At 33.4% G+C, this 16,141-nt stretch overlaps 1 protein-coding gene across 2 annotated transcripts in view; it reads right to left on the bottom strand.

Moving 5' to 3' along the window:
• Positions 1 to 16,141, bottom strand: part of ATRNL1 (attractin like 1) — a 779,266-nt gene that overhangs the window by 493,217 nt on the left and 269,908 nt on the right. The gene's annotated exons all lie outside the window — the stretch shown is intronic.

The raw sequence follows: 16,141 nt of genomic DNA, 5'->3' as shown, positions 1-16,141 counted from the left end.
ACTGTAAGGCAACACTTCGTCCTTCTCAGAATTTATATGAGATAATGAGAATTATGCAAAAGGCCATATTTCCAATTTTCACCTGACTGCCAGAAACTATAGCAGCAAATTCAATAGGCCAGTGTGTTCTAGGCACAGGGAACACAACAATAAATAAAAATTTCTGCCCTCGTGAAACTTACATATTTTATTGGATGGACATTAGAAGTCAGTAAATAACCTAAGTATATAGTATAACAGATGTCAATGAGTGTTTTCAAGAAAAATAAACTAGCATAAAGGAAAGAAATTGCTGTTGGGGTAGGGGTATGGTTGCAATTTTGAGAAGGAACACTTAAAGATCGAAGATAGTAGGAATATAAGCCATGGAGTTTACTGACGAAAATACAATCCAGACAGAGGAAATAAATACAAAAACCTAACAACAACAACAACAACAACAAACCCCAAAAGTCTTAATTAGGATTCTTGTAAAGAAGCTGTGGCAAGACGCAGCCAAGAAGTGATGGTGGCGAGGGTGACAGCAGTGGAGGTCACAAGAAGAGGTCAGTCACTAGGAATGTATTTGGTAGGTACAACACACAGGTTTAGTTGAATAACCAGATGTAGCATTTGAAAAAAAGAAAGGTGAAGTTTTTTGATCCAAGAGCATACAAAATGAGAGCATTAACTGAGACGAGTAAGAAGACTAGGTTTTATTTTGGGGGAGCCGGAGGAAAAATATGAGCTTAGTTTTGAAAATGGGAAGGTTGAGATACAGAATTTCTAAGTGATCAGCTGAATTGAGCTCAACAGTTTGTTTCAGAGAGGACAAGTTGGAAATCATCAACATTTTAGATGAGATTTGATACAATGAAGCCAGGAAATCAACAGTTAAAGAGCAGAATTGCAAGGGATAAGCCCTGAGGCACACCAATGCAACTAATCAGATCCTCAGGAGGAGCCAACAAAGGAGGCTGAGAGAGCAAGCTATGAGATAGGAATAAAACCAGAACTTAGTGTCTTTTTGTTTAAAAAAGAGTTGGGGCGCCTGGGTGGCGCAGTCGGTTAAGCCTCCAACTTCAGCCAGGTCACGATCTCGCGGTCCGGGTCACGATCTCGGGGTCTGTGAGTTCGAGCCCCGCGTCAGGCTCTGGGCTGATGGCTCGGAGCCTGGAGCCTGTTTCCGATTCTGTGTCTCCCTCTCTCTCTGCCCCTCCCCCGTTCATGCTCTGTCTCTCTCTGTCCCAAAAATAAATAAAAACGTTGAAAAAAAATTTTAAAAAAGAGAATAGTGTTCACCCCGGTCAGTTGCAGTGGGCAGGGGTTGAGAGAACTGCAATATTGAGGACAGGTAATATCTATTCAAAATGAAGGAAAAATACGACTGAGGAAATGTAAACACTTCAAAACTAATTTCAAGAATTTGCATAATTATGTGTGTGTGTGTGTGTGTGTGTGTGTGTGTAAATTTTTTTTGGGGGGGGGGGCTTGAAACTAAGTATTGAGAAGCCAAGAGTAGATAGCTCCTTCGAAGTAAGGATTGGGGCACTGGACACCTACGTAGCTATAAGCAGAGGCTTAAATGCCCCAAGCACACAGACTTTCTTCTGCTTTTATAGACTCTAGCCTGTACCACAATCGTGTCCAATCGAATTCTTTGCCAGGCATTCAACTTTGATTTTACTATTCTCATTTATTGGAGTTGGAAGTACAAGGCAAGTATAATGTATATTATATATGGTAATGATCATTCCTAATGTCAGCTGGGCTAAAAATATAAGTCTGAATCCTGGAACGAACCTAGTAGGAGTATCACTCAATTCAAGTGACTAATAAGAGTACCTATCAGTGAATGATAATTACTAATTTTTTAAAAAAAATTTTAAGTAGGCTTCATGCCCAGCACAGAGCCCAAGACAGAACTTGAACTCACGACCCTGAGATCAAGACCTGAGCTGAGATCAAGAGTCGGACACTTAACCGACTGAGCCACCTAGGTGCTCCCAAAATGTTTCCTTTTAAAGCTGCTTAAACCAAAGTCTTCCAGAAACCAAGTGTGCAATTTTCTTTTTTTTTTTAATTTTTTTTTCAACGTTTTTATTTATTTTGGGACAGAGAGAGACAGAGCATGAACGGGGGAGGGGCAGAGAGAGAGGGAGACACAGAATCGGAAACAGGCTCCAGGCTCCGAGCCATCAGCCCAGAGCCCGACGCGGGGCTCGAACTCACGGACCGCGAGATCGTGACCTGGCTGAAGTCGGACGCTTAACCGACTGCGCCACCCAGGCGCCCCTGCAATTTTCTACTTAACTAGGAGATGACCTACTTCTACCCCCACCAGTTTTAGTCATTTTGCTGGTATATTTTTAGGGGGGGTTACAAATGAGTAATTACCTGGCACTTAAAACACGTATTTTAATGCTGAAATTTACTCTGAAATTCTTAGCTAAATACAGTACAGGACATAAAACACTAACATTTAAAATGTGTACCACGTTTATGCAAATGTACATAATCTGAAAAGAAGTTTTTATATTACTTTAATGAACCACTTCATTACGGTATACAAAATAAGAAGTCCCCTTCCCTTTCTTTCCCTTCCTTGCCCTTCCCTTATTCTTGAACTACTATGCAAAGGGCTGCATTCTGGTAATTCTTTCCTTCAGGTTTACTTTTATTTTAATATTATTTTAAGTGCAAAAAGGAAGTCCTGTTTGATTATGAATCAACTCAATTTATTGCATTATTCATAGATACAGAGATACAATGACGAACTAGCAGGAGGGCTAAGTGTGAACAAGAGAGGTGAGAGAATTACTTTTTTTTTAACCCAATATAGTTAACATACAGTGTTAAATTAGTTTCAGGTGTACAATACAGTGATTCAAAAGTTCTACACATTCTCAGTGCTCCCCAAGTTAAGTGTACTGTTAACGCCCTTAACCTATTCCATCCATCCCCCCCCCCCAACCCACCTCCCCTTGTTCTCTATAGTTAAGAGTCTGGTTTTTGGTTTGTCTCCCCTTTTTTTTTTTTTAGTCTCTTTTTATTTTTCCTTTGTTCATTTGTTTTGCTTTGTTTTCTCCAATTCCATATATGAGTGAAATCACATGGCATTTGTCTTCCTCTGGCTGACTTATTTCACTTAGCATTATACTCTCTGGATCCATTCATGTTATTGCAAAAGGCAAGATTTCTTTCCTTTTTATGGCTGAATTAATATTCCAGTGTATACATATACCACATTGTCTTTATCCATTCATCTATTGATGGACACTTGGGCTGCTTCCATACTTTGGCTATTGTAAGTAATGCTGCAATAAACATAGGAGTGCATATATCTTTTGTAATTAGTGTTTTCATATTCTTTGGCTAAATACCCAGAAGTGGAATTACTGGGTCATATGGTAGTTCTATTTTTATTTTTTTGATGAACCTCCATACTGTTGTCCACATTGACTAACACTTTGCATTCCCACCAACAGTGTTAAGAGGGTTCCCCTTTCTCTACATCCTTAACAACACCTGTTGTTTATTGTGCTGTTGATTTTAGCCGTTCTGAAGGGTGTGAGGTGATATCTCATTGTGGTTTTGATTTGCATTTCTCTGCTCATGAATGATGTTAAGCATCATTTCTTGTGTCTATCGGCCATCTGTATGTCTTCCTTATAGAAATGTCTGTTCATATCTTCTGCCCTTTTTAAATTAGATTATTTGCTTTTTAGGTGTTGAGTTGTAAAGGTTCTTTATATACTTCGCTTCTCCCATTCACTAGGTTGTCTTTTAGGGAGAACAACTTTTTAAATTAGGAGAAATTGCATGTTTTTATACTGATTGGCATAAACACAAATTTATAAGAAAGGGAAAAATTGATGAGACAGGAGAGAGAGGAGAAAGTTTAGAATGATGTCCTTGGGTAGGTAAAAGGCAATGAGCTCAGAACTCATGGCCCAGTAGTGCATTCCCTAGGTTTGTGGAGTATGGTTTATTTGCTGTTTTTGCTTCCTATATATCCCCACCTCAGTGCTAGAGCATCTGCAATCTGGAAACATCAACAAACCATATATATATGGTTTTATAAATATATATAAATATTATATATTATATAATATATATTTTACAAATATATAATATAAATATATAAATAATATATAAATATATAAACATATATTTATAAATATAAAATATATAATATATAAATTATATATTATATAATATATTATTATATAATATATTATATATAAATATATAAATATATATTTATAAACCATATTCATCCTGCACTAAGGTGAGCAGAGTTGGAGCCTGTATTGCTGCAAGAAATATAGCAAAGAGTTAAGTTTTACTAAACCTCAGTAGCATTCACAACTTTCAAATGATATTATATATACTGTGAAAGTATATATAATATATATACATGAAAGTACGTGCACTATACTTTGAAGTGTAATTGAAATTTCATAATTAAAAAAATATAAACTGCATACTGCATGTTCAAATATTTTACTGATTAGAAACAATTATCTGAAAACTTTGTGGATTGAAAAAACAAGAGGGATATATTTCACAACTTTAAGAAATCATACACACTGTATAAATCAATCCTCTGATTTCACAGACTGAACCCTGAAGTTTGGAACACCTATAAAGAATACAGCTAGCTTTTAAATATCTTGGCTAACAAGCAGCAATCTGTGATAATTCCAGGAAAATCAGAAGTTCTCAATTAATTTCCCAATTGTATCTAAAAATGAAGTCTACAAACAGGAGTAAAACAGATGCAAAAACAGTCACTCTTCTTTATATCTCTTTCACTTTTTGTATAAACTTGATAGGCCTTAAAGTGAATATGATCCTAACTGTATAGATAAGGAAGTGAAAACAAAGAGAAAAAAGTTGACATCTTTGATTTTGTTAGTTTGACTAGCATAGTGAGAAGAGAAAAATATCATTTTATCACTATAGATTAAGTATATATAATAATTTAACATGAGTAGCTGTCTAGTCATTTAAAATATCTATTCAGTCTGCATCAAAAAAAGGGAAAATCTAAAAAAATGCAACAAATGACAGATGGAGGAAATAACAATGAAGACTACAATAAAAAGGAGCTAAAAAATTAAAACTGTAAAAAAAACCAATAAAGTAATAAAATAATGGCAAAATTAAACAGAATAATAGAATCAGAAGATAAAATAATTAAAATAACATAAAACTGTATCAGTGCCATATAGGTCAAATCTGAAAAAGCCTCCCAGAGAAGAGATGAAAATCACTCAAAAAAAAATAATAGGCATAGAAATTTTGAATATATGCATGACTAATGTTGGTAAAGCAGACATTGTAACAAATTGGAAAAAGCATAAATAATATACACATATTATATACATATATATTAAATATACGATAGAAAAGACCTGTTGAAGACTAAAACCTAAATACTGAAATACCTTACATAAAAGATAAAAAGAATCCAGCATTATTCATAACAGCCCCAAAATAAAAAAAACCCAAATGTCCCTCAGTTGGTGAATGGTAATCAAAATGAATTATGTCCATGCAAAGAAATACTATTTTGCCATAAAAAGGAATGAAGTAGTGATCCTTGTTTAACGTGAATGAATATGATAAAAGATGCCAGTCACAAAAGGCCACATATTCCACAATATCATTTATATATATAACATATATATATATAATATATATAATATATATAATATATATAATATATATAATATATATAATATATAATATATATATTTGTTTACTCTGATATATATAATATATATTATATACATATAATAACAATCCATAGAGATAGAAAACAAATCCATAGAGATAGAAAGAAGATTTGTTAGGGTTTGGGGGAAGGAAGAATGAGGAGTGACTGTTAATAGGTACTGGGTTTCTCTTAGGAGTGGTGAAAATGTTCTAAAATTAGATCATGGTGATGGTCACACAACTTTCTGAATATACTAAAAACCACTTTAGTGTACACCTTAAAAAGAATAAGAGTTGAGTATCTGAATTATATCTCAATAAAGCTGTTATTTAAAAAATACTACTGACATGTGGGCACATCCCTGTGGGCATGTGCACACGTTATACATACACACACATTCACACAGACAAATGAGTTATTTACAAAGGATGATAAGTTAAGATGCCAAGTTTTCTAAAGTAACAATATATGTCAAAAGACAAGAAACTGGACCAGTTATTTATAGAATATGTATATTCAACCATGCTGTCTACGCAGAAAAGCAACATAGTGATAAATTTCAGGCAAGCAAATGTCCTAAAAGTACATGATCTATATATTATTCTCCTGAAAAAAAAAATTACTCCTGCCCATTCTAAAAGTAAGAGACAAATACAAATAAGGAAGCAGCATAACAAAAAGGTCTGGCAGTGAATAGATGACCAATTTCAAGTTAGAATAAAAGAAGAAAACAAAATTATCTTTTTATGGCTAAGATCAGATTGTTTACCAGGAAATATAAAACAATTAAAACTATAAGTTTAACATGTGGACAGATATAATATAAAAATATAAGCACCTACAACTCTTATTTGGGGGCTATTTTAGTAGATTATGCCTACCTCTCCACCCAAAAAACAAAACAAAACAAAACAAAACAAAACAAAACAAAACAAAACAAAAAACACACTGCATTAACAATTACACAATTAGCTTAATATCTAAGATCTCCAGACTTTTTTAAAATCCTTAATTTTGCTTATGACAAAGCTGTCCTGGGAGTATAGTGTTTACATCTTATAAGTCTTTTTGAAAATTGAACACAAAAAACCTAATACATAATTAAAGTACATATGGAAATTGAATTCTAGAATCATGTCATGAGGGATAATAACAGAAAGACAATGAGACAGGTGAAAATGTAGTAAGTGGATAAAATATTAAATGGAGTGCACAAGATTTCCGTGAAAGGCAGCAACAAGGAGAGGTGGAATACTGCTTCAGAGGAGATGAAATTCTTGGACAGGTAAAGAAAAGCAATTATTTGTCAATGTCAAAGGGACCAAGGCAGATACTATTCCCATGCCTAATCAACATTACGAAAGAAAAAACATTCAGATCTTCCCTTGGAGAACAGCAAGGTTTCAGGGCACAGTAAGTTTCAATTAAAGCAAGACAGTGGAGTTCCATAATACTCTCTAGAGTACTATGCTAAGCTAAAGAACTCAGAGAAAAACAAACACCAAATGATTTTATTTGTATGTGCAATTTAAAACACAAAACACATGACCAAAGTGAAAAAAAGAGAGGCAAACCAAGAAACAGACTCTTCACTACAGAGAACTATAGTTACCAGAAGGGAGGTGGGTGGGAGAATGGCTTAAATAGGTGACAGGAATTAAGGAGTACACTTGTGATGAGCACCAGGTGTTGTACAGAAGTGCTGAATCACTATATTGCACACCTGAAACCAGTATTACACTGTATGTTAACTAACTGGAATTTAAATAAAAGCTTTAAAATAAGATAGTAGTTATATATATATATATATATATATATATACACACACACACACACACACACACACACACACACACACACATACACACACATACACTTGGTGACCTAATTTAAGAAATACTTTTTTAAAAAAGGAAAGAAAGAACAACACCCCAGAACCAAATGAGCATATGTAGCTCCCATATTTTGGTTTCTAAATACCATTCTCCAATATAAAAAACCATGGCTTCCTGGAAAAATGGTTGATTCCAGGGAAAGGGCAGGAAAAGCACAAGGTGAGTCTGAAATATCTTGCAGTGCAAGAAAATAAGAAAGCACTCAGAAAATGATGGAGTCGTGCCAGAAGGAAGCAGGAGACAATGTGAAGTATTCCCAATAGCCAAATCTAGGAAACAGCTATAAAATAATAGTAATTCATTATAAGCCATAAAATACATATCCATAAGGCAATACTGATATAAACAAATAATTGAATAAACAAATAACTGAGAGAAAAGGAACAGCTCTTCCTTATTGCAGAAGAAATAAATGCAGAAGAAATAACACAACAGAAAATCACCATTTGGCAAGCACATTGATAATAATTCTTTCAGGTAAGAATTGTCAATGTATGGTAAAAATAGTGGGTGATAGTATAATGAGAAATAGGATATTTACCTAATTTCAAAAAATTTCCTCATAAATTACTCATTAAATACGAAAAAACAAAAACAAAAACCAGTAGCTCTAGAGTGAACAAAGTGGTACAAAGTGGTACAGCTGATTATCAACTGATCAAAGATAACAGCATCAGTGATGGGAAAAACTGGTATCATAAGCTTCCTGATAGGAGTCACTGAGAAAGACACATCACTTCTGTGCTATCCTTAGTAAAAATGCATAACCTGAATTTAATCATGAAAAAACATCAAATACTATAAATATGTGTCCAACACTTTCCAAGGGTCAAGATCATAAAGAAGTATTTGCAAATATTTGTAAACCTGTAATTATTTCACATTAAAAATTTAAAAGAACTTTTTAAAAAGCTGCATATATGTCTCAAGTTTCATCCATGACACATATTTCAGGATTTCCATTCATCTGTCAATGGAAATTTAAGCTGTTTTTATGTGTTAGCTATTCTGAATAGTGGTGCAATGAACACTAGAGTGCTATTATCTCTTTGAGGTCCTGATTTTAATTCTTTTAGATAAACACCCAGAAGTAAAGCTGCTGGAGTTAAATGAAATAAACCAATCACAGGAGGATAAATACTGCATAATTCTATTTGTATAATGTATCTAAAATAGTCAAACTTATAAATCAGAGAGTAGCACGGTGGTTGCCAGGAACCAAAGGAGGGGGACAGCAGAGAATGGCTAAATAAAAGACATAAAGTGTCAAATACGCAAAGTAAAAAAGTTCTAGAGATTTGCTCTGCAGCATTGTCCCTACAATTACCAGTACTGTGTTGTACACTAAATTATTTTTAAGAGGGTAGACTTCACGTTAAAAATAAAACATAAAATTTAATTTTTAAACTGTCAATACAAAAAAAAAAGAATAAAATTATCTGAAAACTATGGTACACTGATAGTTACAAGAGAGCAAAAAAAATGGCATAAAGATATTATAAGGATAAATTAAAAATTAATGAATAATAAAGAATAATTTTGAGAAATATTTCCTTTGTGATCTGATGTTTGGAGAAGAAATAGATACACAAAATGTGTGTATTAGTTTCTTACTGCTGCTGTAACAAATAACAACAAATTCAGTGGCTTAAAACAACGTGAATTTATTCTCATAGTTCTGGAAGTCTGAAGTCCAAATGAAACTTACACAGTAAAACAAAGTTAGGAGTGGTTTGTTCTGAAAGCACTCAAAAAAAAATTCACTTCCTTGCCTTTTCCAGCTTCTAAAAATTGTTCATTTCTTAGCTCATGGCTCTGTCCTCTTTCCAACCTCTTTTTTCCCATGATTCCGTCTCCCAGTGCTGTAGTCAAATCTCCCTCTGCCTCCCTCTCGTAAGAATGCTTGTAATTACACTGGGTCCACAAGAATGCTCTCCCCATATCAAGATCGTCAAGTTAATCAAATCTGCAAATTCATGTTTACCATTTAAAGTAAAATATTCATAAATTTTAGGGATTAGGATATGTACATCTTTGGGGAAGGAAGGCTGAATAATGCCTTCCTTTATTTACTTATCTATGTACATAAATTAATGACTGGGGAAATATCCAATGCGATGTTAGCAATAACTTTCTCTGGGTAAAAGAATTATTAGCAATTTTAATTTGTCTTGTTGTTTCTTTTCTAGAATGAACATGCATTACTACCATAATTGGGCCAAAAAAGGAGATTTTTAAAAGTGGTGCTCAGAGGACATTTTTCTTTTGATCTTTGATCTTTAACATGTTTTTCAAATGATTTACACTTAAGGATTAGGTAATTAGATTTATATGGCTATATATCTGTCTAAAAATGGCATATCTCATTTCTAATTCACTTCGTAGGTATAGGACAAAAAAACATGTAAAATAATCTATCTCTCTTGCTAATCTTCTATGACTAGAGCAAACCAAGGGTTGAATTCCAACATGCAGTAGCCAATTTTTTTTAGATAGTTCAGTCAGTACTGGACTAGCAGTCATGGACCAAAAAAAAAAAAAAATGGCTGCTATTTACTGGGAAGAATTAATAACATGTTACATACAAAATTAAGGTCATGAATAAAGCACAGCATCAAAAAAAGGAGTTATGCAAACAGAATATCAAGAGGAAAGCCTTGAATATGTACAAAATACTTAAAGAGGTCAGATATTACAGCAAATTAATGATTAATTGGAAACGATGACTAAAAATTTAAATGCTGCAACAAAAGATCTTTTGAAAGAGATCTTGAACTATAAAGAGAGCTTCTGAGGACATCACATATGTGAGGTGATGAAAAGCAAATAGTGAGTATTTGTTTTAGTTTTTCAACAAAAGCTGCATGAACTACTGTATTTTCTGAGAAGATAATAACCAGTGGAAAAATCATCAAAATGTATATTAGAAATATCTATATAATCTGAGATACAGGAAGGCAGACATCAGGTTCACAAATGAAAGTGATCTTGACTTGTGTATATCGATGATACTGTTCGTACAAATTTCAGCTCACAATAATTATTATATAAATGTTGAATTGTTTCAGAAATTTTTAATTTGGATATTCTGAGAGAGAAACTGAAGCGTTATTATTTGCTTTTTCATCAATTCATATTGTGTTTCACTTTTAATGGAGCATTCTCCACAGTATCTGAGGAGATGTGAACTGCAATCACCCATTCACCGACTGGGTTATGTTATGTAGGTTAACTAACCTTAGTGAAATATGATGCTGCAATGGGTATATAAAACTGCCTATCTTATAGGATTATTCTGTGGGTTAAACATAATTATGCTAGTGTGTATTTGGCTTAGAAAAGACCATCTCATAAAATGAAGGCATTCAATCAATGTTATTTCTATTTCTTTATTCACCATATTGGCTCTGAATGAATTCTAAAAACTTCCAAAATATCAAACAGATTCTCATATGTATATTTATATATAACTACATATTTGTTTATAAATATATGAGTTCATGATCTTATATATTTGGTTCTATGTAGTTTCACTGTAAGCATCTTTGCCACAATCATATTTGTTGCATAATTGGCCATAACGCAGATTTGTCATAAAAGATAAAAAAAAATAACAGGTGACAGTTTGGTTTGACAGTCTTTTTTTTTTTTTTTTTTGGTTTTCTCACCTGGTGACAGTTTCGTTTCATTTCTCCATTGATTCAGTGCTCCCATTTTAAATCTTAGCCCTCATAATGGTCTATACACTGAGCCTGCGATTTCCACAGGACTTGGGAAAACTATCAACGGATATGTGACAAGACGGCAAGAACAAGTAACAGTGTAGAACACTTTCACAACACAATATAAAGCCCAGTTACCAATGTGCATTTAGAAACTGGTATCTCTCTTAATGAAGGAAAAAATTTTAGCAAAAAAAGAAAAGATGTGATACTAAATGAGGGAACAAATCAACAAGCAAAAAAAAAAAAATATGAAAAGCATGAATAAAAGACTTTGAAAACAAGTACTTAAGGACAACCAGCAAAATAAAATCTGTTATTTGTACAGTATTGCCATGAATCTGCATACATTTTAAATGTGTTCAAATATTTTATGTTTCACAATAATTTTTAATTTTCTTAACAATTCTCATGTTTCATTATGACCTTTTTAATTAATGTCCCTCTTGTATTTTGTGTGATTTTACCTTTTATAACAAAATTGACTTACAGCCAATTAGTTATATGGTGAAAATGTTTGCAGCAAAGATGCTTATGATGAAAATATTGGACACATATATTTAGCCACCCTGAGGGTTTGATAAAGGGATGCACCTAGACTTTGACAAAAATATCAAGGATCCAAATATGAGTTTTTTAAATGTTTATTTATTTATTTTGAGAGTATGTGAGTGGAGGAGGGGTTGAGAGAGAGAGAGAGAGAGAGAGAGAGAGAGAGAGAATCCAAGCAAGCTCCACACACAGCCCAGAGCCCGACATGGGGCTCGATCTCATGACCATGAGATCATGACCTAAACCGAAATCAAGAGTTGGACTCAACCGAGTAAGCCACCCAGGCGCCTCGAACATCCAAATACATTTTAAACAGTATCATTTGTATAAATACCTATATTTGCCAACTTTGACAACTATTTAGTAAGTGATAAAATTTGTGTGAATATAAGTTCAAATATATTCACAGTCTCAGTGGTTCATACTTTACATGTAGAACCAGAAACAGGCCTCAGAAAACGAACTAAAATGGCTTCTTTCATGTGCTATTGCCCTCATCAAGCTGACACATTGCAAGCAGACTGATTATCTTAAAATTAAAATTTAATATTTTAGTCTCCTCCTAACACCCTGCAATGGCTCCCATTTTTCTTACAATAAAGGTCCAAATCCTCTCATGTTCTATATAGCACCACATAATTTAGATCCTGCAAATCTCACATACTTCATCTCCTGCCTCTCTTCACCTAGTTCGATGTGTTTCTCACAGACCATGTTCTTTCCAACCACAACCTTTGTGCTTACTGCTCCACCGATTCCACATCCCCCACCTCCCAACCCCACATTCGCACATCCACACCACCCTTCCATGCGGTCATCTTCACACCAAAGCTCCATCATGCTCTTGCCTGACCCAGTCCTACTCCCTGTCCCACAAATTAGGTCAGGTTCTCTTATAATATATTCCTGAAGCCTCTAGAATTCTCATTCAGAGTTCTTATAACAATCACATATCTAGGCAATTGTATAACAGGTATAAGACCGATTTTCCCTACAGCTTTATAAGCATCAATGGAGCAGAACCCATTTTGTTCACCATAATATCCCCAGAGTCCACCAAAGTACTCAATAAATATATGTTCAATGAATAAACAAAACTGAGTCAATTCCAATAATGAACTCTCTCACCAAGCTCTAACAGTGTAACTCTTCAGTAAATAAATTAAGGAGAAAAAAAAATGTCACTCTTGTGAATATTAAATGAAATAATTAATATTAAATTGTTCTCTACAAGAAAAACATTCAATAAATACTAGTTTTTCTTTGCTTGCTGAACAGTACTATCCATGCTTAAAATTACTAAGATTTTCTATTGAGCTTGGAACATTTAGAATAATTCCAAAGGTAAAATCTGAAAGTTGAACATTTGCTAGATATGAGAGAAAAAAACACAGATACTTTGTTGTTACTCACAGTCTGAAAATGACTGATTCTGTGGCCCTGAATATACACTTAAACTCATTAGGTCTTATTTTTTTCATTAATGAAAAAAGAAGATTGATGATGATTACCAATGCTTATACATCACTGATTCTAATGTAGGGGCCTTCATATAATGTGGCACGACTTCTTCAGAAGCCAACTTTCTTTGCTTCATAGTATCTTTAAGCAGCTGAACTATTATTCATTACTCTGTAATGACATATGGGAATCTGCGTAGATTTTATTTGAGGCAAACGTTCCATAGACTATGAGGAAAAACAAATCTTGAGACTCATTTTTATTCAAACGAATGCCTGATGCTTAAAGTTGTTTAATATAGATTTGTACTACTTTATGTGAAAACATTTAAAAATTAATGTAAATTAGGGACACCTGGGGGGCTCGGTTGGTTAAGGCGTCTGACTCTTGACTTCAGCTCACATCATGATCTCACAGCTGGTGGGATTGAGCCCTGTGTCAGGCTCTGTGCTGACAGCACAGAGCCTGCTTGGGATTCTCTCTCTCTCTCTCTCTCTCTCTCTCTCTCTCTCTCTCTCTCTCTCTCTTCCCCTCCTGGCTCACTCGAGCTGTGGACACACTTTATCTCTCTCTCTCAAAGTAAATAAATAAACTTAAAAACTAAAAAAGTCAATAAATAAATGTAAAGCCACTTTTACTTGATTACCTATAACATGATCTCCAAACATTTTTAGTCAAATAAAAATAGTTGCCTATATAGCCACAATATATGCATATTCACTTATGTGTTGATAATTTATATGTGTTCTATCATTATGTATTTAGTTAAAGCCTGCCTAAAAGATACAGAGTTTCATAAGTATGGGTTCCAACAAGAGAAGGTCCTAAGCCCACACACTTACATTGTATTGAATAAAGAAAACCTATGTTTACATAAACAATTAAACAAGTGAGATAATTTCATACTGTGTGTTAGGATGAGGGGAAAAATGGTTATTGTGAGTCCATCTTAGGTAGGAGTGGAATAGTGGCTAACGTATCTGAGGCAGAAAAATGGTAAATGCAAAAGCCATGATCTAAGGTTTAGGATGATCTAAAGTTTAGGATAATTAAAAACAAACAGATTGAGCCATTAAGAACTTTTATAAAAATAACATTATTGCCATAAAAACTGCCCAGTGTTCAGGAATCTAATCCTGGACTCTACTTTGTCCACCGATTCCTATGCCAATATGGGAACCAGTACTGTTAAAGTTACATTATGTCTGGAACTATCAAGTGGACATTTCTCACTATTTTTCTTTTTCATAATTTCACTGTGTATTCTAAAAGTGTATTATTTAAAATAAAATTTAAGGTAATTAATTTTAATGCATATCGTTCAAAAAACTGAACTGAATAAAATTCTAATTGGAAATTCATAATTAACCAAAATCAATTTGGCTAAATATGATATTTTCAAATGAATACTTCTTATATAAAAAGACAGTATAGATTTTTAAATGTTTAGATCCTCTTTTTATTTCCTTCAATAGATTGTTCTATTTTATTCATATAAAAACATGTGAGATAATTTGATTACTAATTTTTGTCACTCTAGTTTTATTACCGTGATCAAGAGTATGGACTATAGACCCAGAATGCTGGATGGAAACTGGCTTTGTCATTTCCTGGCTCTGTGATTTTATAAAAATAAACTCTCTCTACCTCTGTTCCCTCAAACAAAAAATGTTGATAACTAGCATACCCTTCTCATTTGAAGATTAAAAAAGCTAATAAATATAAAAAGCTTACACTAGCCTGGCACAGTAAATGCTTAATAAATGTTAACTGGTGATATCATTATTTTAAAGTCAGGTGGTTGTTTTCCAGTTTGGACAAAAACTGTTTTTATTTAATAAATAATGCTAAATAATGAGGTAGATATCAGTGAGAAAAAAGTTGTTTGCCATAATAATACATACATTATAAGCTTTTATGTACAATCATTCTCATGACATGATGTATTTAGAAAGGCATGCAGTGCCTTCATTTGCCCATTCAGCATCTTTATAAATAAGGAGCTATTAACCCTTGCTTAAGGCAGACAGAGCCCCACACCGGGTTATATGGCTTAGTAAGAAAGATAAGTACAGGATATCAGCGCCCACTCTCTCTTGTAGCTAGGAACCTTTGCGGAGGGCACAGGCTGCACAACTCCCCTTGGGAGCGCTGGTGGCAGCTTTTCAGGCATTTTTATTGATTCCTTAAACTTTAATTATTTCTACAGTGAGTCTGTATTATTTACATAACTAGAATAATTTAACAGTTTCATTACAAAATATTTGCCAGATACATTTTTCATCTCTCTTCTAGATTAATTGAATAGAAAATTTTCTCATCAGCTATTTTTAACTTTTTCATAATTGTGCTATACGGCACTTCATTTTAAAATACGTTAAAACATTAAATAATTCTGAAATAAACATCTAAAAATTACTGGGATATAAGCTTAAAGAAATTTAACAGAAACACTGATGAATCACAGAATAAAGGTTAAAATCCAACCATGTGGTTAATTTATGTTTTCTCTGATAATCCTCAATCCATCATGTCTTCAATCTGTGAAATGAAAGAATTTAGATTCTCTGTGTTTATCTAGGTCACTTCCCTATTTGCAGATGGACCAGCTAGATCCTACTGAAATAGCTGTTTGATGTATTGATCTATTGGTCAATGGCTAAAAAGTTATAGAAAACACTAACAAAATACATTATATTTAATTTAAAATGGGAAAATTCCTTTATTCCCATTTTAGAACAAAACACAAAATAATCATGTTAAGTATAAGGTTAATTCAAGATTTAATTTCATTGTTTGTATGACAT

This window comes from Lynx rufus, unplaced genomic scaffold (genome assembly GCF_022079265.1).
Source record: "Lynx rufus isolate CCGP_SWC_20201006 ecotype Redwood Valley unplaced genomic scaffold, mLynRuf1.p SCAF_11, whole genome shotgun sequence".
NCBI lineage: Eukaryota > Metazoa > Chordata > Mammalia > Carnivora > Felidae > Lynx > Lynx rufus.
Note: the sequence above shows the minus strand (reverse complement) of the source record. Positions and strands in the feature narration are given on the sequence as shown.